General features: G+C 46.3%; 1 pseudogene; it reads left to right on the top strand.

The window, feature by feature from the left end:
- Positions 1 to 24,529, top strand: part of LOC111958077 (multiple C2 and transmembrane domain-containing protein 1-like) — a 215,076-nt pseudogene that overhangs the window by 172,070 nt on the left and 18,477 nt on the right.

Below are 24,529 nucleotides of genomic sequence, written 5' to 3'. Positions count from 1 at the left end.
TATTCCAGAATTCACACATCCACTGTAGTTTTCCTATTCTCTCTCCTCCCACAGCCGGTAGGCCTACTTCAAGTGTCCTGTACTACTGTACATCAATATCTCTGTCTGCTCCCTGTTCCCTGCTCCTTTAGGGCACACAGGTGTCAGGATCTCCGGCCTACTGGGGCTTAATGACCAAAACAAGAGGAAATGGCTTGCCATGGCACTGACCCTATAGGCTGGTTTTAAACAAGCCAGACTCACATAAACACTGCAGGACACTTGCCCTCCAGGACATGTGTTCACGAGCACTGCTCCATCCTAAATGGTCTGTACTTTATTTATACGTTTCACCAGTGGCGGTCGGTGCCGTTTAAGATGAGGGAGGACAATTATTTTTTCATGAGCACTGTCTTATTTCTATTACACCATATTGGATGACTGTCATTCATATTCCGTTCACCCAGTTCAATGTAACAGCGATAGGTTTAGGTTACTACATGATACTAAAATGTTCCCTATACCCATCATGAGGTTGCTACAACCATAGCCTATAAACGAAAGTTTACAACGTAGCTGCACACATTCAATACCGCCTTGTACACTCTTGCCTGCATCCAGCTGAACTAGGATGTATTCATTAGCCCAACAGTTGAAAACAAGAGTTTCTATTGGACAAATCCAGGTATGTTTATCCCCGTTTCTTTCCGTATGCTTTTGTTGAAGACATTTTTTCAACAGAATCGGAGGTAGGAATACACAGTTTACTTTCATAGCCACATACAAACAGCTCGTTGTATTCCTTTTCACGTCTACACCGCTGTCCTCTTCTCACCTTTTCCCTTCACTTGTGAACTGGGACCAGGCGGGGGAAAAAACGTTCCAAGCCAAACCTTCATATCATAACCGCTACACACAGCGTACATCATTGTCACCATATTGGCTAATGCAGTACAGTGTACAGTCAGAAAGCAGTTTAGCAGTTACCATGGCGGGCCCAGACGGCAATAAATTAGTAAAACCAAAAGCTTACCTTGACTTGGAAGAGTTCCAGTGTTGGATAGTCATAGCCAGCTAGCTAACATAGCATCCCTCTGTTTGAGCCGGGTGGTTGAGTAAGCTAAACTAGCTAGCTGAATTTGCTAGCTAAGTCTGTGAAATTGAGAGGGAAAAATTAAAAAAATATAGCTAGCTCTTTCTCTCTCTCTCTCTCTCTCTCTCTCTCTGTCACTCTCTCTCTCTCTCTTGCTCCTCCTTCATTTTTGAACAAATTAATGGGTAAAAAAAAAATTCAACTATTGTCTTTCTCTACGAGTCTACTACTCACCACATTTTGTGCACTGCAGTGCTAGCTAGCTGTAGCTTATGCTTTCAGTACTAGATTCATTCTCTGATCCTTTGATTGGGTGGACAACATGTCAGTTCATGCTGCAAGAGCTCTGATAGGTGGGATGTCCTCCGGAAGTTGTCATAAGTACTGTGTACGTCTATGGAAGGGAGTGAGTACCATGAGACTCCTAGGTTTTGTATTGAAGTCAATGTACCCAGAGGACGATGGAATCTAGCTGTCCTCCGGCTACACAATGGGGCTATCCTACAGAGTGCTGCTGAGGCTACTGTAGACCATTGCAAAATAGTGTATTTTAATCAATTATTTAGTGACACGTGAATATATTTTGTATAGTTTTATCTAAAAATAATAACTTTTTAAATGTTTCACTATTTTTGTTTTTATTAAATTCACTGAGGAGGATGGTCCTCCCCTTCCTCCTCTGAGGAGCCTCCACTGCGTTTCACCTAGCTATGTATTTGACATATTTCACATGTGCAGTATCTTTGTATATATTCATGTACCCTCTGTAATCTGTGAGTATAACCTGTACCGTTCAGAAGATTTGAATGCTTTGAATATGTTAATTTCCCCTCTGGTAAAGTGTTGGATCGAAGCGCGTCTAGGGCTGTGTGAACGTTACACGATCCTGTCGACATTGAGTCTTTGAAGCATCGGTTTGTAATGATAGTAATTCAAACGATGCGATAAGGGGATAAACAGCTGAATGGTACAATACACCCAAACAGTGTTCATCATAACAGAACAGGGGAAATTGCTGAATTCATCAGCAGCGCGCTGGTAATTGATGTCTTCCGGAGACGCAGCGTTTAGTTGTGGCAATCTTCAGGGCAGATGAGATGACATGTCTTTCCTTTTATTTATTTATATTACTACGCACTCTCGTAGCGGTGAACAAGGCTGTTCTCTTTACCCCAGGCAAGAGGGGAGAAGAGAACGTAGGGGGGGGTGACGGTATCCTCGTCTCTGTCGGTACTGCCTATCTTCAGCTGATATTCTCTCTGTTTTAGATAACATGGGGCCTACAGTATGTTACTGTGCTGTATACTGTAGTAAAAAGGCTGTGTTTGGAGAAACCCATGATCCATTTTGAGCGCGTCCTTTGTGGTTGTTGATTCTGACACGGTGCCCAGGTCTTTATTGTACGCAGAGTTTTTAGATGCGGGACACTTGCTCGTTAGCTCGGTAACAGTTGATTGTTGTGGACACCAACGGATTCCGGTGAATAGGCAGGAGTAGAACAAGTTCGAGAACCATACTAAGCTGTCGATAGATACACATACACACACACACACACACATAACGTCATGACTTCTATTTACTCTCTCCGCGCTCAGCACAACTGGGTTGAACCCCTCTTTGTTTCTGCGGGAAGCTGTATTTACATAAGGAGCTTATGTCAGCCGCACTTTTTATTATCCCAATAAAACAAAGGGACAAAAGCTATTGTTCTGGGAAGTAATGATTTTTGGATTTCTCCAACTTGTTTGCGGGTGCGGGCGGGGGTAGGGTAGGGGGTATGGGATGATGGGAGGAGATAAATGCAGCCCCTTGGCAGCTTGCGGGTTTATGATGCGCCTGTTTGTTTAGGGTAATGCCGCTGCGTCTGACCCTGTAGCTTTGACGTGTGATTGACAGGGAGGAGGCAGGAGAGGAGGAATAACGATCTGTGCTGTCCTACCACTGCTCATCAGGCAGGCAGGCAGGCAGCAAGAACACACGCGTGATACTACTGACACTGTCTGTTTCTCCATCTGTTTGTCTGTCCGTCCGACTCTTTACAGATCTCCTCTTTCCCAGGGGACGCTAAGTTCAATCCCTGATCTGAGTCAACCTGTTTGCTGACTGCTCCACCCTTCGTTGTTGTGTAATACAACTTTGAGCGCCTGTTCTTTCCCCACTTTCCCCCTTGCCTATAGCGAACGGCAAGAGATTTAGTCAAAACCTAGTTCGTGTGCTTATGTAGGCCTCCTGGGGGATTTAAAAGGCCATTGGAGCGGTTGAAGGAGACACACAACGTATGTACGGTTAATAATGACGTCTTTATGCCTTTCTATCAGAAAGGTCGAGACAACAACTTTCCCACAACTCCTTATTAACCCATTTTCTTCAGCATCCCCCACATACAAACATACATAGACATGTTTATATTTTCATTTTTACTTTCACTCACTCTCTCGCTGCCAGTCTCTCTCTCTCTTTCTTTATCTGTTCTCCCTTGTGTGTGTAGGGGGGGGGGGGGGGTTGTTTGTGTGTGTTGTGGGGGTTAGTGGGAGGAGCCTGCTGAAATGGCTGTTGTTCCATCAGTTAGGGACCAGTGAAGCAGATAGTTACACTTCTCTGTCACTGGGCTTCCTCTGCTGGAGGCCATCCTCTCCTCTCCTCTTCTCTACCCCCTGTAGTGAGAGGAGAGGTAGGGGAACGGGTGGAGGTCAGAGGTGGGCTCAGATTGGCCTGGAAGACTAAAAGACTGCAATCAGCCCTGTATTGACTTGTGTTAACATCCGCCTTGTGTACAGTATACTTAGTGTACATCGTGCAATTTGTGGTAATGAGAATGAATGAGAATGCCTGTCTGCCCCACTTATGTGTTTTTAATCTCTCTCTTCTTCTCTTGTTCCTGTGGCAACCGCCATGCAGCAAGCGATGGAGGACTTGCTGGAGGATGAGGATGAGGGTTTCTCTCTCTCTCTCTCTCTCTCTCTCTCTCTCTCTCTCTCTCTCTCTCTCTCTCTCTCTCTCTCTCTCTGTATGCTGTCAAGGGACAGGAAGTCTCTGGGGTGCCAGCGTTCCATACACAGGAAACACAAACACATAGATGCAATGTGTACACTCCATTTCAATACACTCCAAACTTTAGATGCACACGTTCAAATGTGCACGCGTACACGCACGCACGCGCACATCCAAACTTTGAACATTGATCGTTGTCTTCCTGAAATGGGTCCAGACACATTCTCTGCCTGTTGTAACCTCTTCATGCATAGCATCATGGTTGTCAGTATTAGTGATTTGCTCTGCTTCGCTCTTTTAAAAACGTCCTCTTCTCTTCTTTATGTAGCTATCTACTGTATTTGGAATGTTGATGTGCAGCGTTGCCCGTTGCGCCTCCGGGATGAGATCACGCATAAAGCACCGACTTAAGGAGCTTCAGGAACTATTTAGGAGCATTATCTTCTCATTGACTTAGTAATAAAACAGAATATGTGCTCAGCAGATATCAGGTAACAACAGGTGGCTGCTTTAGTGGGTTAGCTCGCTCGTTTACACAGTGGCAGCTTGTAGCCATACTAGCCTTGAGCTTCCTGATCCTTTCTAGTCCTAGTCAGGGAGAGAGGCAGCGTTAGGCTTCAACGTTACGGAACCTGACATTTGATACTAGCAGCCGACCGCAGGGTTTTCATAGCACCAAAAGACAACAGAGTAGAATCCTTTTGAATAGTCCTGAACCAAATCTGAAGTAATCGTTCCCCAGGTTCTGTTTTGTTTCAGGAGGATATTTGTGTGCTATAGAATTTTTCCTGGTTCTTCCTATGATGTAAATGGCAGTACGTAACATGGTGTGGTTTGTGTGCACACTTCGGACTGATGTTGTTTCGTGGTTATTGTTAGTTTTAAGTGATATTTGCCCAACACCAAGATCAATTAGAATATCATCTGATTTAGCATCTCTGAGCACTACTTTCGACAAAATCTCTTCAGTCTGTCCTTTTTATTCGACTTGTATGAGCCTTTGACTAAGCAATTTGTTATCTGAAATGAAATAGCCTGAAGACTCTCTTCATTTAGATTGGAGTTATTTTAGGCTGACCTCTTTCCAGCCCTTTGAAATATCCAAAGTGCCACAAGTGCCTGTGTGAGATCACAGGGTTAAAAAGGGTTCCCCCCTCCTCCAGCGGCTCTGAGGGAAAAGTTCCACGGCTGCAAGGTTCCAAGGCTACGATGTACAGGGCGGCGATTGAAGATATGCGTTAAACAACCTTGAACCTTTTTTCACCTCTCTATCTCTCTACTCTTCTTTTTCTGCATTTCCTCCCTTCCTTCAGAAAAAAAAACTGGCGTTTGAAAAGATGCAGATTATAGAAGAAGAAAAAAAATACATTTCAACTTTCATATTGAAATGAGGGAGCTGCAGCTCGCGGCGTCTGTCAGATTGAGTCCTGAGCTGATTATTCCACATAAGAGGGCCCTGCTCTTTCTGCACACAGGGCTGGGGTGCCGGATAGCAAGGCGACCACAAAGGCTACAATTGACCAACTCTGGCTTCATACATTTTGATCTATCGCTCCCCTCAACTGTTAGCATTCCATTTGAGCTGTAGGGAAGTTGAAAGGGGGCTGTTTTTCTTGTTTATTTCACCAATATCTCTCTCCTCAAACCACCCTAGCGCTCTCCCTCACTCTTTCCCTCCCTCCCTCCATTCCTGCCCCCCCCCCGTTCTCTTTCATTCTTACACCCTCTTTTTCCCCCCTTTATTCCCTGGTTAAGTGCACAACAAATGGAGTTTTGAGGCTGAACAAATTTGTCATTTCCATTCTCACTCTCAGGTATTGAAATGACCTGACGCTCTCATTACCTCTCGTCTTTGCTAAAATTGTATAATATTAAGGTCAGGTCAGAGGAGGCCTTTTTCATGGCACAAAGGTAGAAAAAAAAAGATTAATAAATGTGCCAAGGCCTCATTTTAATTGAACCTGAAGCATATGTTGCAAGTATGTGCAATCCGTTCCAGATGTTCCGTTCTGGCCGTGTGTGCTGCTCTTCCCTGTGCACCACAAGGCAGCTATTAGCTGGGTAACCTTTGCTCCGGGGGCTAAATGGGGTATTACATGGCAAAAAAGTGGAGCACCTGTTTTTTATTGGGGAGAGGACCCCTTGCAGGCTTTGCCGAGGCCGCCACATGTGTATCCACTTAACAGATTGTTGGGCAATCGTGAAAAGTGTCTTTCTTCTTAGCCAATGCTGATATTAGTCACTTACTCTCAATGAAAGTCCAAAGTCCAGGCTAATTGATGGGGACGGCTCAGTTGTTAAACCCAAGCGAGCACCTGAAGGCGAAAAGAAGAATGGAGCTTAACTCTGTGTGCTGCTTCTCCCTCCTCTTCCTCCTCCTCCTCTTCTTTCTCTCTGCTGGTGGTGTGTGTGTGTGTGTGTGTGTGTGTGTGTGTGTGTGTGTGTGTGTGTGTGTGTGTTGTGTGTGTGTGTGTGTGTGTGTGTGTGTGTGTGATTGCGCGAGCGCGCTGCGTGCCTGCCTGTGAACTGTCCATGTGGGATGAGAACATGATATCAATGCAGAAGACAGTTTCATAGAGCGTTATAGTACCTGTTGAGATAGTCCAGGTGAATGGCAGTGGGTGTGTGTGTGTGTGTGTGTGCAGGACTGAAAGATGTTCAAGATGTGTTTCCTGCGAACCCTTCCACAGCCAGTAAATTCGTGGCAATGACTAGACACACATGTGCACACACACACACACACACACACACACACACACACTCACACTCACACTCACACTCACACTCACACACATACACACACACACACTAGATATACCAAGGTCTCAATGTCATCAATGTCAACACCTGCACTACAGTTGAAGAGTTAAACACACACTAACAAAGTAACCATATTCTAATGAGGATGTCATTACCTTGGCTGGTACTGGTTCTCACCCCTCCCTCCCTCCACGTCTCTCTGGGCTCCTGCCTGTTACTTGTCTGTCATCCTCCAGACAGGCCCTCGCTACAGGGGATCCAGCAGGCGATGGTTCTGCCACCACACTCCGTCGACACACACACACGCCGCCGTCTGCTCACTCATCCCTATGTGAGAGTGAGAGAGAGTGAGAGAGTGAGCGAGACCTGTATGATTAACGGAGCGACAGACAGACGCATTCACACACCTACCCCCTGGGGAAGGGGTTCTACATGGAACCCAATAGGGTTTTACCTGGAACCAAAAAGGGTTCTTCAAAGGGTTCTCCTATGGGGACAGCCGGAGAACCCTTTTAGGTTCTAGAAAGCACCTTTTTTTTCTAAGAGTGTACATGTCAGGCTGGTGACCGGAAAGAGCCGTGGATTTCGAGCATTTGAAAAGGTGCTGAGGACGTGGAAATGTGCCTTTGTCGGCGCTCCCCATCCAAAACATAACTATGGCACAGCACTGGGCTCAAGCCAGAGAGCAACTTATCCGCCGCCATTGTTGCAACCCCTATTACTAGTCTGTTCAACCTCTCTTTCGTATCGTCTGAGATTCCTAAAGATTGGACAGCGGCCGCGGTCATCCCACGGTCATCCCGCGGTCATCCCTCATCAAAGCGGGAGACACTCTTGACCCAAACTGTTACAGACTTATATCCATCCTGCCCTGCCTTTCTAAAGTCTTCGAAAGCCAATTGAACAAACAGATCACCGACTGTTTCGAATCCTACCGTACCTTCTCCGCTATGCAATCTGGTTTCCGAGCTGGTCACGGGTCAACCTCAGCCACGCTCAAGGTCCTAAACGATATCATAACCGCCATCGATAAAAGACAGTACTGTGCAGCCGTCTTCATCGACCTGGCCAAGGCTTTTGACTCTGTCAATCACCGTATTCTTATCGGCAGACTCAACAGCCTTGGTTTCTCTAATGACTGCCTCGCCTGGTTCACTAACTACTTCTCAGAGAGTTCAGTGTGTCAAATCAGAGGGCTTGTTGTCCAGACCTCTGGCAGTCTCTATGGGGGGACCACAGGGTTCAATTCCTGGGATCGACTCTTTTCTCTGTATATATCAATGATGTCGCTCTTGATTCTTTGATCCACCTCTATGCAAACGACACCATTCTGTATACATCAGGCCCTTCTTTGGACACTGTGTTAACTAACCTCCAAACGAGCTTCAACGCCATACAATACTCCTTCCGTGGCCTCCAACTGCTCTTAAATGCTAGTAAAACGAACTGCATGCTCTTCGACAGATCGCTGCAAGCACCTGCCCGCCCGACTAGCATCACTTCTCTGGACGGTTCCGACTTAGAATATGTGGACAACTATAAATACCTAGGTGTCTGGCTAGACTGTAAACTCTCATTCCAGACTCACATTAAGCATCTCCAATCCAAAGTTAAATCTAGAATTGGCTTCCTATTTCGCCTCAAAGCCTCCTCACTCATGCTGCAAAACTTACCCTCGTAAAACTGACTATCCTAACGATCCTTGACTTCAGCGATGTCATTTAAAATTTCTCCAACACTCTACTCAGGAAATTGGATGCAGTCTATCACAGTGCCATCCGTTTTGTCACCAAAGCCCCATATACTACCCACCACTGCGACCTGTATGCTCTCGTTGGCTGGCCCTCGCTACATAGTCATCCAGAAGTCTTTGCTAGGTAAAGCTCCGACCTTATCTCAGCTCACTGGTCACCATAGCAACACCCACCCGTAGCTCACGCTCCAGCAGGTATATTAAACTGGTCATTCCCAAAGCCATCACCTCTTTGGCCACCTTTCCTTCCAGTTCTCTGTTGCCAATGACTGGAACGAATTGCAAAAATCGCTGAAGTTGGAGACTTATATCCCCCTCACTAACTTTAAGCGTCAGCTGTCAGAGCAGCTCACCGATCGCTGCAGCTGTACACAGCCCATCTGTAAATAGCCCATCCAACCAACTACCTACCTCATCCCCATATTTGTTTTTGTTTGTCTGCTCTTTTGCACACCAGTATTTCTACTTGCACATCCTCATCTGCACATATATCACTCGTGTAATTCTCTAAATTGTAATTACTTCGCCACTATTGGCCTTTTTATTGCCTTACCTCCTTACTTCATTGACTGTACGATTGTTTATCCCACGTGTAACTCTGTGTTGTTTTTGTCGCACTGCTTTGCTTCATCTTGGCCAGGTCGCAGTTGTAAATGAGAACTTGTTCTCAATTGGCCTACCTGGTTAAATAAAGGTGAAATAAAAATACATTTTTAAAAACTGCTTAGACCACTGCGCCACTGTAGTTCACAATTCTCTAGCAAGCAGGGAGACTAGTTGACGATACTGGAAACAGTGCTTTTTATTATTATTATTATTATTATTTTGTTTTAAGCCTTCCCCAAACCATAGCCCTAACCTTAGCCACGCGGAATCAATACCTAAACTTAACCCTGTTTTAAACCCTGTAACGATGCGGAATTAACCCTGTAACCACGCGTAATTAACGGGTCCGAAATCAACGCTCGACCAAATACGTCAAATTCCGGAGTGAAACTGTGAGATCAGGTTGGTACATGTATGCCATGGGAGCTTTAGGTGTAAGTACTGGACAGACTAGACTTTCCAGTGGTATCTGTAGGGACTGAATGACGTCTATGTTGCAGCTTTGTCTTACACAGCCTGCTGTCCAGAGCTGGAGTAAAGTTATCACCTCCAGGGTCCCTGTGTGTGATAGCCTGTCTTCCAGAGAGGGATAGAGGGGCTGAAGAAGCTCTGAGATTACACTCACTACGCATGGCTGGCCACTGGAGTCGCGCTCGTCTCGCCTCAGGACTACTGCTAGCCAGATAAGATACACACTGCAATCATGTCCCACTCACGGCTTTACCACGCTCGCACACACACACCTCACCCTCACGCCTCTTTACACCTACTACAGATGTCAGCCTTCTCCCTCTCTCTCTCTCTCTCTCCCTCTCTCTCTCTCTCTCTCTCTCTCTCCCTCTCTCTCTCTCTCTCTCTCCCCTCGCTCTCTCTCTCTTTTCCACTCTCACCCTTCCCTCCCTCTCTCCCTTTCCCTCTTCCCTCGCTCTCTCTCTCCTCTCGCTTATTCTCTCTTTTCGGGCGCGCTCTCCTCTCTGTCTCTCTCTCTGTCTCTCCCTCTCCCTCCCTTTCACTTTCTCGTTCCGTCTGTCCCTCTCTGTCTGATGCTGGGTGTATTGTCTATGTCCTCGAAAGTAGTTTGAGCGTTGGTACCCACACAGGCCTGTACGTGCGTTACGTACTTGGCTTAGAAACACCAGGGACACTTTGACGTGTTACAGTGAGGTGCCCTGATGAGGTGCTGGTAGAGACTCTAGACGGTATAGAGAAGCGCTGTTTGTTGTTGTTCATTCTTTGTTTATGATTATGTCGACTCAACAACTTAGTACAGCGAAGGAGTCCTGATTTGTTAAGCACGTGTCTGTCCCATTTCCCAGTATTCTTCCTAGGCATTACTGTATAGACACAGACGCCCGGTGTGAATAACACCATAGACATTTCGCTACTCGTCATTCGAACATTCATGTGGACTCAGGTGTGATGGATATTCTAAGTTCAAGTAAGGATCTCTTGAAAAGAGATGAAGAGCTGACACTACTCCACTCTCCCTCTCTCTCGAGTCATTTCTCTATCTCTTTATCCTTCTCCTCTGTATTGCTGAGGCAGGCTTTTTACCATCCCTCTCCCTGTAGGCGAAGGACACACACACACGTTCTCCGCAGAACACGCACACTCATACTCACACAGGGAACAGCACATTGTTCAGTATAATTTGAAAAAACACTGTTTGTGTTATTCATGCTGTATGTCATTTTTTCGGGGAAGCTTTCATTGAGTTCCGACTGACAATTAATGACACGAGAGAGAGAGAACATCAAGTGATACCACTGCTATGCTGTTAAGGCGAGTTTACGAAGATACTATCTGCTAATAACAAAAAGTTGCTAATCTCCTTGCTGTTACCATGTGGAGTCAGTAATGGAGGATATAATGGGGGTTCTAGGCAGCTGTGGCGACCTGATAGCAGCTCTGTGTTTATCGATGGCCTGGCAGGTGTATGGGTATTAAACCGCTGCTGTATTGCTGTATCGTCGACGCCCATGGCGCCGTAGCAACACACTCCCGTTCTCCTGACCCCTGGGCCTAACAGCAGCACCTTAATACGCTACACCCCATTTCACAGCCATCTCTACCCCTCTCGCTCGTCCTCTTCTCCGTCTATCTCCCTTTTTCCCTCATTCTTCTACTTTCGCTGTTTCTCTCCCGTTTCGGGAGCCGTCTTTCTATCGTTCCCTTTGCTTCTCTTTATCTCTCTTTCTCTCTCCCTCTCTGCGTCTCTCTGTTTTCCTATCACGGTGACATTAGAGGGGAAAACACAGGTAACCTCTCAGCAGTGTGTAATGCTGTAAGATCTGATCCGGGTACAGGCAGCATTGTGACAATGTGGATCTGGGCGTGGAGGGAGACTGTGCTTATCTGCAGATAGCACATGGAGCGCAGGAGCCGCCGGAGCCCCAGCTCCGCGCCGCGCCGCGCCGATCCGCCGATAGCTGCGTGCTCCGATGTAATTGGACTAAAGAGTGCGCGGAGGGATTATTTTTAATACTCTAAAAAGTGTGACTGAAAAGTTGTTCTGGGGCTATTGAGCTTGTGATTCGCCATGCATGTCCTCAGGTAACAAGTTAGGGTTTTTTTTTAAGTGCGGAGGAGAATAAAATAAAGAGAACTTTTGAGCTGCTTGGAGTTCTTTTCTTCTCTCCGTCTGTGAAGGATGAAAAGCTTCACGCTGTAAAAAAAAAAAGGTGCTTTTTACTTTTTTGCCTATTTTTTTCTGGGAGACGCTCCTAGGAACTGCATTTTAATCATGTTTGGCTAATAAAGAGTGAAAGAACAAAAAGGTGGGGAGAAAAGTGTGGAGGAGTATTGTCTTGCAAAGTGTGCCACATTGTTTGTTTGTTTGCCATTTTTTCTAACACATCAGGTGGATTATTTTCCTCTCTCTTTCTTTCTCTCCCGTTCCCCCAGATATCTGTTCCTCTGCTCTGCTGCTCAGCCTTGTTTTAACCCTTTCCTTTGTGTCCCTGGTTAAAAAAAAAAAAAAAAAATCTTAATCTATTCTGACCCACAAGGTGCCTGGGCCCGGCCATTCGGATGACGTCCGACTGCCTGAAAGCCATATCCTTGTGGATATGTTGGCTTCCTGGCACTTTGAGTGGATACGGGTGATGGTGGTAAGTGTGGCCCCGCTCCGGCCTTCCCGGTGTCCCTGTCTGGCTTATATGGCTCATCGTCTGTCTGTCCAGCCGCTCCGCCTGCAGGCGCTCACTCTGTCCTGCCAGTCCCTGTCCTCGTCTCATTGGCACGCTCGCTCCGTAACACACCGCGCTATTGTCACCCCTGACACCGCCCATCCCAGTCCTTTTTGGGATAAGAGTGGGGGGGTGGGGGGGTGGGGTCCGGCACGGAAAGGTGCCCTCCTTATGTGACTGTAGGGTGGTAGGATCCATCCATGTAAGGAAATATAGACTGGAAGAGACAACATCCTCTGTAATGGTGAGTTAAACCCACATGTTGGGCAAGCTCATCATGCATCGATCATTGTGTAAGCCCATGGACCATTTCTGTTCTCCATATGACGAGTCTCAGGTGTCGGATGACCATTCACAGATAACAGTTGTTAAGAGGGCTTCATGTCTCCTATCGAATTGTTACACCATCTGGGAATGCTTTGCTAGCTGTATGGGTGAGCCATTGGTGTGGGTATGTGCGCGTGTGTGTGCGTGTGTGTTCACACCTGTGTGTGCCCCCTGTGCTTAGAGATTCTGCACCGTCGCTAAGCCAAGAGGGCCCTATCCCCCTGTCCTCAGGATACTACTGCTACCTACCTGTCACGGCCTTCTAGTTGAATCAGCGACACATTCACAACCAGACGATCCAGACGTCTTGACTCTGATGGACAGTATATCGAAGAGAAATGCCACCAGCTCCCTGCAGCCTCGGTTCAAGCAGATCTGCACTTGTAAACCAGTGAAAGTTGCCTTCTGTCAGAGTATCAGAGCTCTGTCAGAGTAGAACGTTGGCACTGTTGACAGACGTGGAGCTCTTCTATCCGCCCTCTGATTGGCTGGAATCTGGAGCACATCACATGATAGCGGCTGTGTCTCAAAGTCAAACATAGGCAGAGGCAGTTGCTACCTTTTCTTTTAACAAGAGTCATAAATGTGTAATGAGTGTTGAGGATACATATTTTATGCTGCTTTTGAAGGTACGATCCCATCACTTTTTTCTAAAACAAGGTTTTTTAAAATAGGGGAATTTTCCAATTGTCCCGGTCTCTTGTTTTATCTCCGCACATGAATATGTAATGACATTTCAGGTGTTATGAAGACTGAATAAATTGGCCTGGATTTTGTAAAGCAAGTTGATGAATCAGAGAAAATTAACTATCAGCATGACTTACTCTGTCATATTACCTTGTTTCACCACAGTGTATTGTGACAGGGAAAGAGTGTCCCACTGTTTGAAGGCTGGGCATGTGCCCTATGAAGGAACGAAGGGAATTGGTTTAATTGAAACCATTGCAGACCCTGTGGCTTGTCTCGAGCCAGGATTGAGAAACACAGATGGTGTTTGTGCTAGTGTATATATTGGATATATAACCTTTTATTATTGACTTTACATCACTTATAAATCCCTAAATTGCCTGTGCCTTTAACCCAGGTTCTCAGAATGCAAAGTAGGTTTGAGAGTAGAGCTGTGCTGGGGCTGTTGTGAATGTGACAGCCTTGTTCTTTGGAGATGGAGAGGGCAGCGGGCTGAACCAGGCCAACAAACGAGAAGAGTATCGGTGTCCCATTCATCACCCGCTGCCACCCGGGAACCTGGAGAGGACAGGGGAAGGAGAGTAGGAGGACAGGAGGGCAGGGGTGAGGGCAGGCAGGGGGAAGCATGGCAGAGTGAGGGTCTTGGATGGTGCAGGAGGGGTCCATAGGCTGTTGTGCCCGACCTTGAGTCTCTCTGATGGAGAGGCTGGTGGGTGGGAGATTGGAAAGGTGATCATGGCAGCACTACTTCGGCCCCATTAGAAGTGCACACACGCACACACACACACACACGCACACACACACACACACACACACACATATCACACACGCACACACCAGCACACAACAACACACACACACACAACAAACACACACAATAGGCTTTTTAGGAGGGGAGCCATGGGACGTAGAGGTAACCTGAAAATAAGCCTCCTCCACCTCCACTTATGTGTACATTTATCTCGGGCGTCACGGCAACCCTCACCATGGGAACAGGCCGGGTGAAAAGCCTCAATAGAATGAGAGAGTGTGGTGTCTGCATAGTCACCTTCAGCTGCCACAGTTAACTGGGGTTTGACTTTGGCTCCTTCGAAGCACAAACACCACCACACACACACACAACACACACACACACACTACAACCCCCCCCTCCCCCCGTTAGTGAACTGAGTGCTCCTGCATGCCTTCCCAAGGCCCTTTGTGTCTGCGAGCGCCACTTGATGATAGGGGAGAACGTGCTGAGCATCTCGGGGCCCGGTTAACCAGATATTTATGTGGTTGTGAAAGGAGAGGGGGGGAAAACGGAGATGTATTCTCCATATTCACCCAAGGATTACTTGTGAAATAAATAATGTATTAACACTGCTGCTTCAAAACGAAACATCTGCCTCTTACGTCGTGCTGGCGATGTGCCAGCAGCACAGTGCTATCTCTAGCTGGTCGGAGGGAGCTGAAGTTGGGACTCTCTCCTAATAGGAGACATGTCCTCTATGAGGACCGCTGGTACAGTGTGGTCACGGTCTGGCCATGAGCATAGATCACTGACCTTCAGGGATTAAAGGTGAATGAATGGTTATCAGACATAGACCTAGCTTGGGCCCACGAGCCATCAGGTTTGATCCTGCAGCTTGCCCCTTCCGGTTGGATTGTAGAATGGTCCGAGAGGTACTGTACTGTATAAACCAGTATGTCTCATGGGTCCTGTTTTTGAGATTCATGTGTTTTTGTTTATAAACTAGATGGATAAGATAACTGCGTCCTTTTTAGGCATCCCTCCAAAACTGTCTTGGGTAATACTCATGTCCTTACAGATGAGCTGCTCAACTTCAATCTTTTTTTTTGTTGTTGTTTCCTATAGGGAGGAACTTTGGTAAACAGTGCCGGTGGCTAAGAACTAGATTTGTTAACATTGTTTATATCAGTTTTATGAAATTCTGAAGATTTGTTCTAGCATTTTGATATAAGAGCTGAGTCATTCCAACAATTCGCTGACTTTTGAGAAGTGCATCTTTGATTTCACCTCATTTTAACATTCTGTTATAAAGACCACATGTTCAATTTACTACAGTACGTGCCTATTAAGTGCCAAATAAAGTAACAGGGTTGACCGTAACAGGGTTGACCGTAACATGGTTGACGATTTCATCTGAAATCAGCCGTAAATCCCCTTGTGACAGGGGAATTGGAGCCTTGTGTGCAACAGGGAGTGACAATTGAATGCAAGCTTCACAAAAAAAGAAAATGTAATTGTTGAAACATGTCTAGCCTGTTTATCTACGGGTAAAGGTTTTCCACCCCAAAACACCAGAGAATTGGCCAACTTTGGCCTACTTTTACACTCTGATTTGACTATTAGATGTTCAATATTTATTTTGTAAAAAAAGATTTAAAAGGGAATAGTTTCACCATCTGAAACGAGAGTTCGGCTCACGTGACAGGGTTGATCTTAACACGAGGGACAGACGTAAATGAATCACTAATCACATGAGATAAATAATAGGCTTCAGATACGACTTTGTCAAAGCAACAAAATATTGATGGCTTCACAATGATGTTAAAAACGTTGAGACATGTTGTGGTTAAGCTGAATTTTGGCACTGCTTTTATTCATATAATATATATTGAAGTGTCCATGTGGTCTATATTAAAAGGCACTTAATTTGTTATAGCAGGGTTTTAACATTCAATATTGGCGCACAATTTTGAACTAAAATAGCAAAGGGACGCGAAGGGCACTCGTTTCGTGAAACAACCCAGCTGCATTTATCCCAAGTGCACTCCCATGTAGCTCCGTAGTCCTTTCCTCTTAAACCATTCAGTATTTTGTGATGACTGAAGTTATACTGTGTATTTTGCTTAATCTCTTGTTAACTAAAGAAATATGAGAGAGCCAACGCTTGATTTGTTGTTATGTCTGTGCTGTTCTGCCGTTGCTAATTCTGAGCCTTGGTTGGAAATGGTGTCACCCTCAAAGCATTTAGCAGCTTGAATCTTTACTGCCGTTGTTTCGGAGGTGGAAGAGGGGGATTATGGGCTGTCTGCTGTTACAGAATCAACAAGAACTGTTTCAAATGCCCTCTGGGAGCCTTAAATTAACATCCTGTCACGTTTTATATGACATTTCAATTTTATTGTGCGCCACAAAAAAAAGGGGGGGGGAAAAAGGGTGCAATTTAAGCACAGCAGCGAGCGGTCACCAGAGTTTCACACTCATCCTGACTGCCGTGGAATAGGCTTAGGGGTTGTATTTTTATATTTTTTTATGATGTGTCTGTTAGGGAAGAATAATATCATGTGAGATGCCATCTTTATAGATGGTGACCTCCCTCCTACTCAAAGCCTGAAGTCAGCTCATGAGAGCATAGATGAAACATATCACGAGGCGTACCCTATTCGCGTCTCCCTTTTCAATGCTTAGACTTGTGACTAAATGAATTTGCAGGAACGTCGCCGCCCTCCGAATCACAATGCGGCGTTCAGTCAACCTAACTTGGCTGTGCGTATATGAAGCTCTCTCTAGTGTCACCGCAGGTTGTCTTTCCTTAACAGACTCTTACCAAGCTCCCAACATTCTAACGAGTGTCGCCTCCATGTCTTCGCAGATAGAGAGAACTGCTCCAGACACTTATAGGAAGGCAAGCTCAGCAGTACGGGGATCAACACACAGCTGACAAGTCAACAGGCACACACACAAGCAAACACACACACACTTGCGTAGATGCAGGGCACGCACACACTAGTGATGCGCGGGTTGACTCATAGCCTCGGGGCGGGCGGGTTAAGGGTCATGAAATATTGGGTGGATGAATGGCGGGTGGGTGGCGGGTGGGTTGAATAAAGAGACAACAATGAAATGCCTGTCTAATTATTGTGCAGTTCATATCTATAGGCTACATTGAGGTTTTTCTTTCATTATTTGAATCTGGCTAAAGCCTAAGCTTCAGGGCCTAACTACAGCCTACGTGTGCCAAATGCACGCCACTTGCCAAACGCATTTGGGAACTTGGGCAGAAAAAGTTAGCGTCGTTCCACAGAGGCAAAAATAACTACATGTAATCGGATAAGAGAAAAGCGGTGAAACGGGAGAGTTTAAAACACAAAAGACAAGGGAGGGCCAGAACAGTAATGTTCGGGAAAGATTTGGTGAAATGGATAAAAGAGGATGATGGTAGTACGTGTGATGATTGTGAGGCGCTATACAAATTCGACAGTCCCAAGATGAGGACTTCAAATATGTCAAGGGAACTGTACTGTTCAGATGGGTTGAATGGAATAGCAACTGAAATCTGGACACTGACCGTTGGCTAGGTCTATAACCTCTCACATAGCCTAATATATTAACTCCTGCAGAATTAAGCATTTCTTGCTGTAAAATGATACACAAAATGTACATTTCGACTCAGGAGCAGGAGTGAAGAGAATACATTCATCTTGAGAGAGTGGATGCGTGTTTAGGGACCGTCTGTAAAGGGGATATCTTTAGCAGCATCATAAAAGCCGATTAGTATTCAACCGCATAAAATATGCATCCAAGCTGAACTGAAATCGTATCAGAAACGTCGTTTTTCCACAGCTTTTCATTTCCTTAAAACCGGTCAGACGGATGTCACTGGGAAATGTTGCACTGAAACGCTTTGCTCTGTGAGAGAAGCGGAGACGAACGAGGGAAACTTCACAGATGTTGAAGCATTCATTCTATCGATTTATGACGTTCATACGAGCAAGGGTTTATTTCGTCTTCTAGGGCAAGCAATGACCGGAGAGAAACTGCATGTATCTAATTATGATGATACTGACTAACAAATAGCGTAGCAAAATGCAAATTATAAGCAGAAAATATCTAAATTAGGCTTAAAATAAATCCCGCACCCCCTGTCAAAAAATTGTTCCGCCATCTCTGACTGTACAGCCCGTTGTCTATATTTGTGGGTTAGGAACTGGTGCGGGCTTCAGATTTTGACACTTTATCACATATAGTCTGGGGGGTTGCGGATTATTAGCAATTGCAGGTGGGTGCAGGTGAACCGCTGACCCACGCATCACTAGTGCACACACACACACACAGACGCACACTTGCACTCACACAGACACCCACACACACACAAGTATGGACATATGCACTCGCAGTATTAGTGCAAATACACACAAATAAACATACATTAAAAAAAATCTCCTCCAGCAGAGAAACCAGCCCTCGAAATCTTGTGGCTGTGAAAGCCCAGTGAGTGAATTGACGTCAGAATGTTTGTGACTCACGCTGAAACACAGCCCTTTCATGTACAGTACACCCAGCAGGGCTCGATGCAGTTTGTCTCAGATATAAAATAGAGCGTTCCTCTGGCTTCCTCTTGAGCTCCATCAGGTTCCGCTGTTGAGTGGCACTGCACCATATGCTTTAGATTGGACTAAATGATCTGTTGGAGAGAGCAACACACACACACACACACACACACACACACACACACACACACACACACACACACACACACACATCCAACTGAACTGGCATGTAGCGCGCTGCTGTTTGCGTGTGTGCGTGTGAGCCGTTCTCTCCGACAGATCGTTTAGTTCAATCTAAAGCGGGCTACGTTTGATGTCGTCATGAGGAGAGGTCGATAGCACTTCGATGATCTAATGATCCGTCAGGAACATCCATTAGGTAAATTTGAACATTATCCCCCGTGCAGGACTTACAGTTGGAACAGCACAGTCCAGATCAACCAAACACAGAACGGAAGCCTCAAAATGCTTGCTTTTATATGCGCTCCCTCTACACCACTATAAGGACTTAGGCTGTTTGACAGACGTTGGAGCAGAGTCATTCCAATGGCAAACAGAAATACAGGCCCACCGTCCCCAGTAAAGACCCAAATCCAGAGAGGGGCCACCGATGGGAATGAGAAACCATTCAATCCTAACCTTACTGATGTAGTATCTTAATTTGATCACCCTGTTTCAGGAGAACATTCCCGCAATGCAGAACATTTCAAACTTTTAGTGTAATTGAGGTTTAAAAAGGCCTCTAAAGTTTGAAATTTCCACTTTGAAATGTCAGACTTGATTTTTCCTTACGAAAATTCATTATAATTCACATTATAATTCACATTTCCTGTTGCTGTAGGATTATTTTCCTGCTGTGGCAAATCGGCTCAAATGAAGATCCTACATCTGTATGCGTGTGTGCATGCACATGGACGAGCGCACGCACGCATGCACACACACACACACACACACAGCGTAGTTTCTTCCATTATCCTGGAGGTGCAGAATCCCATATCACTGACTCCAAGTCTGTGACTTGTAGTTCAGAGCCCGTGGCGGTGGGGTGAGAGAGTCGAGGGAGCTGATCGTCGTCTGCGTTTTGTTTATGTGCAACAAAGTTCCCTGACATAATTAGACGAGACTTTTTAATAAATGCACCAACAGAGACAGACATACCAGTGGCCCCTGCCACCACACTCCCTGCACACACACAAATTCATTATGAATACAGCTCTAATGATGGGAAATGAATCAAGTCATCCATTTTCAAAGTTGTTTTCTTTTTCAAGTCAGTGAAATGTCAGCACACATTAGAGGATTATAATGTACCTCTACAGTCCTGGTAGGATGGGTCACAAAGACACAGACCTTGAAGCAAACAAACAGGCCAAAATCTTCACGTAAGGCAACAAAGTGTTTCATCTGGCTCTCGTTCCTATTTGCCCCATTTGTGCTGGAGAAGGTTATTTGTATTTTTATATATTTATTTATTTTACCCCTTTTTCTCCCCAATTGGTAGTTACAGTCTTGTACCATCGATGCGACTCCCATAAAGACTCGGGAGAGGCGAAGGTCGAGAGCCGTGCGTCCTCCGAAACACAACCCCGCCAAGCCGCACTGCTTCTTGACACACTGCGTGCTTAACCCGCCAGCCAGCCGCACCAATGTGTCGGAGGAAGCACTGTATACCTGGGCGACTGTGTTAGCGTGCGTTGCGCCGTCCCGCCACGGGAGTCACTAGAGCACAATGGGACAAGGACAACCCGGCCGGCCGAACCCTCCCCTAACCCGGACGATGCTGGGCTGCAACACAGCCTGGGATCGAACCCGGGTCTGTAGGGACGCAGCTAGCACTGCGACCTCTGCGCCGCTCGGGAGGCCACTGTATTTGGAGAAGTTTAAGTAGATGAGTACAGTACAGAGTTGGCTCGGGTGACGATTGGTTACCATTGGGAGGTCTAGCACCGCAGTCTCCCTCTGTCTCTAGCTGGTCTTCCTGTTAGGTGTGAATAGGCCGGGTATGTGACACCAGCACCCAGCGTTAGGGATCTGCCAACACTTACTTTCCACTGTTGATCAGGCCATGGAAACCACATGACAAGTGCGACTTAAACTAGTGACATCCGCTTGTTGTAGGCCAGATTCATCTGAATCAAACCAGCCTATAACTGTTAAGTAGGGTTAGCAATGGCATAGCCTCATCAAGGCATTGCAATTGTACAACACCGACAAGAAATAGGACATAAGCCTACAATTCGATTGACTCGTTTGAACTTTATCATGTCTGACGTGTAGCAGATGCTACGCGATTCTTTTGCCGGCGCCGAATCATTTACATACACGCGTGAAAGACATTTTTCGAAATGGGAAGGGTGCAAACATTAAACGTCAAAGTCAAATCCTTCTCTGAGAAGCAGACACGAGTCTGTATTTTCTCCTTTTTTCAACACACACACTTTTGAAGACAAGTCACAGGCAACTTTTGACCTTCGCAATGATCTGTGAATGGCGCTGTCATCCAAGACAGAGTGCTCTATATCAACGCTTCCCTCGGTGATGACATTATAGTGCGTGGCAAGGTCGCAATGGATGTCAAGGTTGCCAACAGAAAAGGGGCAAAGAAAAGCAAGGTGAAGGTAGCACAACGTAACTAAAGGTACTGTCAAGTCATTCTGAGGCGTATTACTTGGCCACAGCCGAGCCAGCTGTTCGCATCAAGCTTCTCTCTAGAGCAGGTTGCTCTAGTCTAGTCCATATGTGACTGCTGGGGAGTGCGGGGGAGCAGGAGAAAAAACAAGGCTCTCCTTGGCTCTGTTTTTGCTACCTCCCTCCTATGTTTGAAGGCAGGAAATAGGAGTCAGCCCACAGTTCGAGGGGCATGTGGCAATGGTTTATGCTCCTCTGACTTCTAACCTATCCCCTCCGCCCCCACTCGCTCTCTCACACCGCTCCCCTGTCCTTCAAAACACTCTCCCCGGAGCCCCGAGAACACTCCCCAGGCCCAGAACACAAAGCCCAACACAACCCAACACAATGGACTATGGACATGGGGCTTTGTTGGACCCAGTAATACAGAACAGATGGGGGCTGAGGAAAGGGGGAGAAAGGAGGTTTGTGAAATATTTGCAAAGAAAAATAACCCTGGGACACTGTCTAATTATATCTATTTGTCTTGTGTGGTTTTTCGAGGAGGCCATGTGGTTTTTGCTGGCTGCATCCAGGTTCATTTTTCAAATATCTGATCCTACAGGAAGAGCAGGGAGAGCAGGACAAGGGTTGCGATGGAGGGGGGCGATTGGGGAGCTCTGGGGAGGATTTGGGGTTGGGGCCTGGTGGGTAAAAAGATCCACTAATTCTCTTTAATGAGATGAATTAGCCGCTTGTTGTTTCTAGGATGTTCCATTTGATTATTGAAGGCCATGACCAGAGTGTGTACCTGTAGCATTGTCATACACAGGTGGACATTCATAGACGTCAAATACTGCCAGGAAGTGTAAAGTGGGTTTGAAAATAAGTGGTTTTGAGTAAACCTGCCTGACAATCAACAATCAGCCCGTAGGTGACAGTCTTTACAAACTACAAGTGAACTTCCTGAAAGGTCACAGGTCACTGTGGTGGTGTAATGCTGAATCAATCCTATGCTCTTAGTCTGTCTTTGTCCCGAGACAGAGACGGAGAGCCCTGGTTTGCGGCCCCCTCTCCTCCAAGCATGTGCACACCCCCACCACAACAGTCTGCGTCTGTCTTTATGTCCTCACTCACTCACCCACTCTCACTCAGTCAGTCACCACATCCTGTCCCAGTCCGTTCTGTCGGTCAGTCCTACAGCAGCTCATTGACTGTTGCATGACTTCTTTTGTACTCTGTCTAATACACGTAACTGGGGGCTTTTCCATCGGCCCGACGCGTAACTCTGTGGTCCATTTTGGGCCTGCTGATGTTCTCGACCGTCAAATGTTGAGAAGGAAGTGCTCGTCCCGGCGCGGACGGCGTTAACGATGATAAGGATGTCGCCTCTGGTGACGTCACAGTGTGCTGCCAACAGCTAAGCGGGCCCCGTCTTTGGCATTAGAAAGATTGATGGATCCATTTGGCATTCAGCTAAATCCCCCCCCCCCCCCTATTCACATATTCAGATTTCCCCGTGTGCTCGCTGTAAGAGGGAAACATTGGGATTCGTTCTGCTGACTTTTTATCTCTATTACAGCCTGGAGAGTAGTCAGTCAACTGGAGGAGAATCTCTCCTGATTTGGCTCCCCGCTTCAAGTCTTTGACGCTCTTTAAATGTTTTCTTTGTTGAAAGATGCACGTGCCCAGCCCGTCTCTCTTTCTCTCTCACTCGCTTTCTCTCTCTCCCCTCTCTCTCTCTATCGCTCTATCGTGCCCTCGCTCTCTCTTTCTCCTTCTCCTCCTTCTCTCCTTCTCTCTGTATCTGTCCTTGCAGGACCCAGAGAGAAAGGGCTTCATCAACAAGCTGTATGCCATCCAGGATGTGTGCATCAGTGTGCAGAATGCGTTGGATGAAGTAGCCTCCTACGGCGAGAGGATAAAGAAGTGAGTCGTAAGCTTCCTCCTCGGCGCCCGGCCCGCTGCTCCAATGCTCCCTCGTCCCCCGCTTCCCCGTGCCAGCGCTGTCGGCATCGCTAGCCCTCACCAACCGCCCCCCCCTGTCACATCTTACTCAGCCCCGCCAAGCTGGCTGGAACACACACACTATGTGCACACACACACACCCGTTCATGCATGCACACACACACATACACGTTTCAGCTACACACAGGGCAGAGGACAGGCAGTAAAGTTATTGAGACTCCCGAGTCAGTTTCACTTGTAGGGTAAAGTTGGAGAATTAAAGGATGCGTGTTATTTCCCCCCCACCCACGTAAATAAACGTGTTTAGTCTAGACTCCTGAATAGTTTCGTTTTTTTCTCTCCTTCAGGGCTAATACGTATCTTTCCCATTCTCTCCACAGCACCTTTAACTGGACAGTGCCTTTCCTAAGCTGGCTGGCCATTGTTGCACTGTGTGTGGCCACTGTGCTCATCTACTATATCCCCCTACGCTACATTGTCCTGGCCTGGGGTGAGTGCCTGAAACGAAGTACAACTTCTAAAGGCTGTATAGAGCATACAGAAAGGCTACATAAGCTCTACATAAATGCTTCACAATGGTGCATAAACATACAATGGTGCATTCGGTCACATATGGCCGTTCACCAAGGGTACTGTACTGTTCCATTGTCTTATAAACGTAGTAGTAATATACATTTATAAGACTACAATGGAACAGTATAGGACCTTTGGTGAATTTGCTAGATGTGACAAAAAAGCACTGTATGTTTATACACTGTTTATAGTGTATGACGTATGCTTATAGATGATTTATGTAGGGCTTATGAAGCCTTTATATATATACTCTACGGAAGCCTTTAGAAGTTCTTTGTTTACAGTACCTTTATGTAATGTAACCAGTAAGGTGGGCTAGATTGGGAATGGAAAATCATTATATCTCCTTTATTAACCCTGCCATGTGGGTTGGTGTCTACCTCCATGGCACAGTTGCTCAGGGAACAAACTCAGTGAGCTGAGTATTTCAGACAGAGCTGAGCAGCACCTCCTTGAGGGGTGGAGAGGGGAGCTCTGGTCTCTAATGGTGTCTGCACTCGGCTTTTGAAACACATCGAGTTACCTTGAAGGGCTCAAAGAGGGCTTTGATGACACAGACGGAGAACGAGAGAAGGAGAGAAAAATAGAGGGGGAAAGAGCGAGAGAGTGGAAAGAGCATGGGAGAGAGAGCGTGTGAGAGAAAGAGATCGAGAGAGAAACAGAGTGGTAGAGAAACAGACAGGAGTTTGAGAGAAAGAGAACGATAGTGGGAGAGAA

This window comes from Salvelinus sp. IW2-2015, linkage group LG33 (genome assembly GCF_002910315.2).
Source record: "Salvelinus sp. IW2-2015 linkage group LG33, ASM291031v2, whole genome shotgun sequence".
In the NCBI taxonomy this organism is placed as follows: Eukaryota; Metazoa; Chordata; class Actinopteri; order Salmoniformes; family Salmonidae; genus Salvelinus; species Salvelinus sp. IW2-2015.
This window is presented reverse-complemented; position numbering and strand designations above follow the sequence as displayed.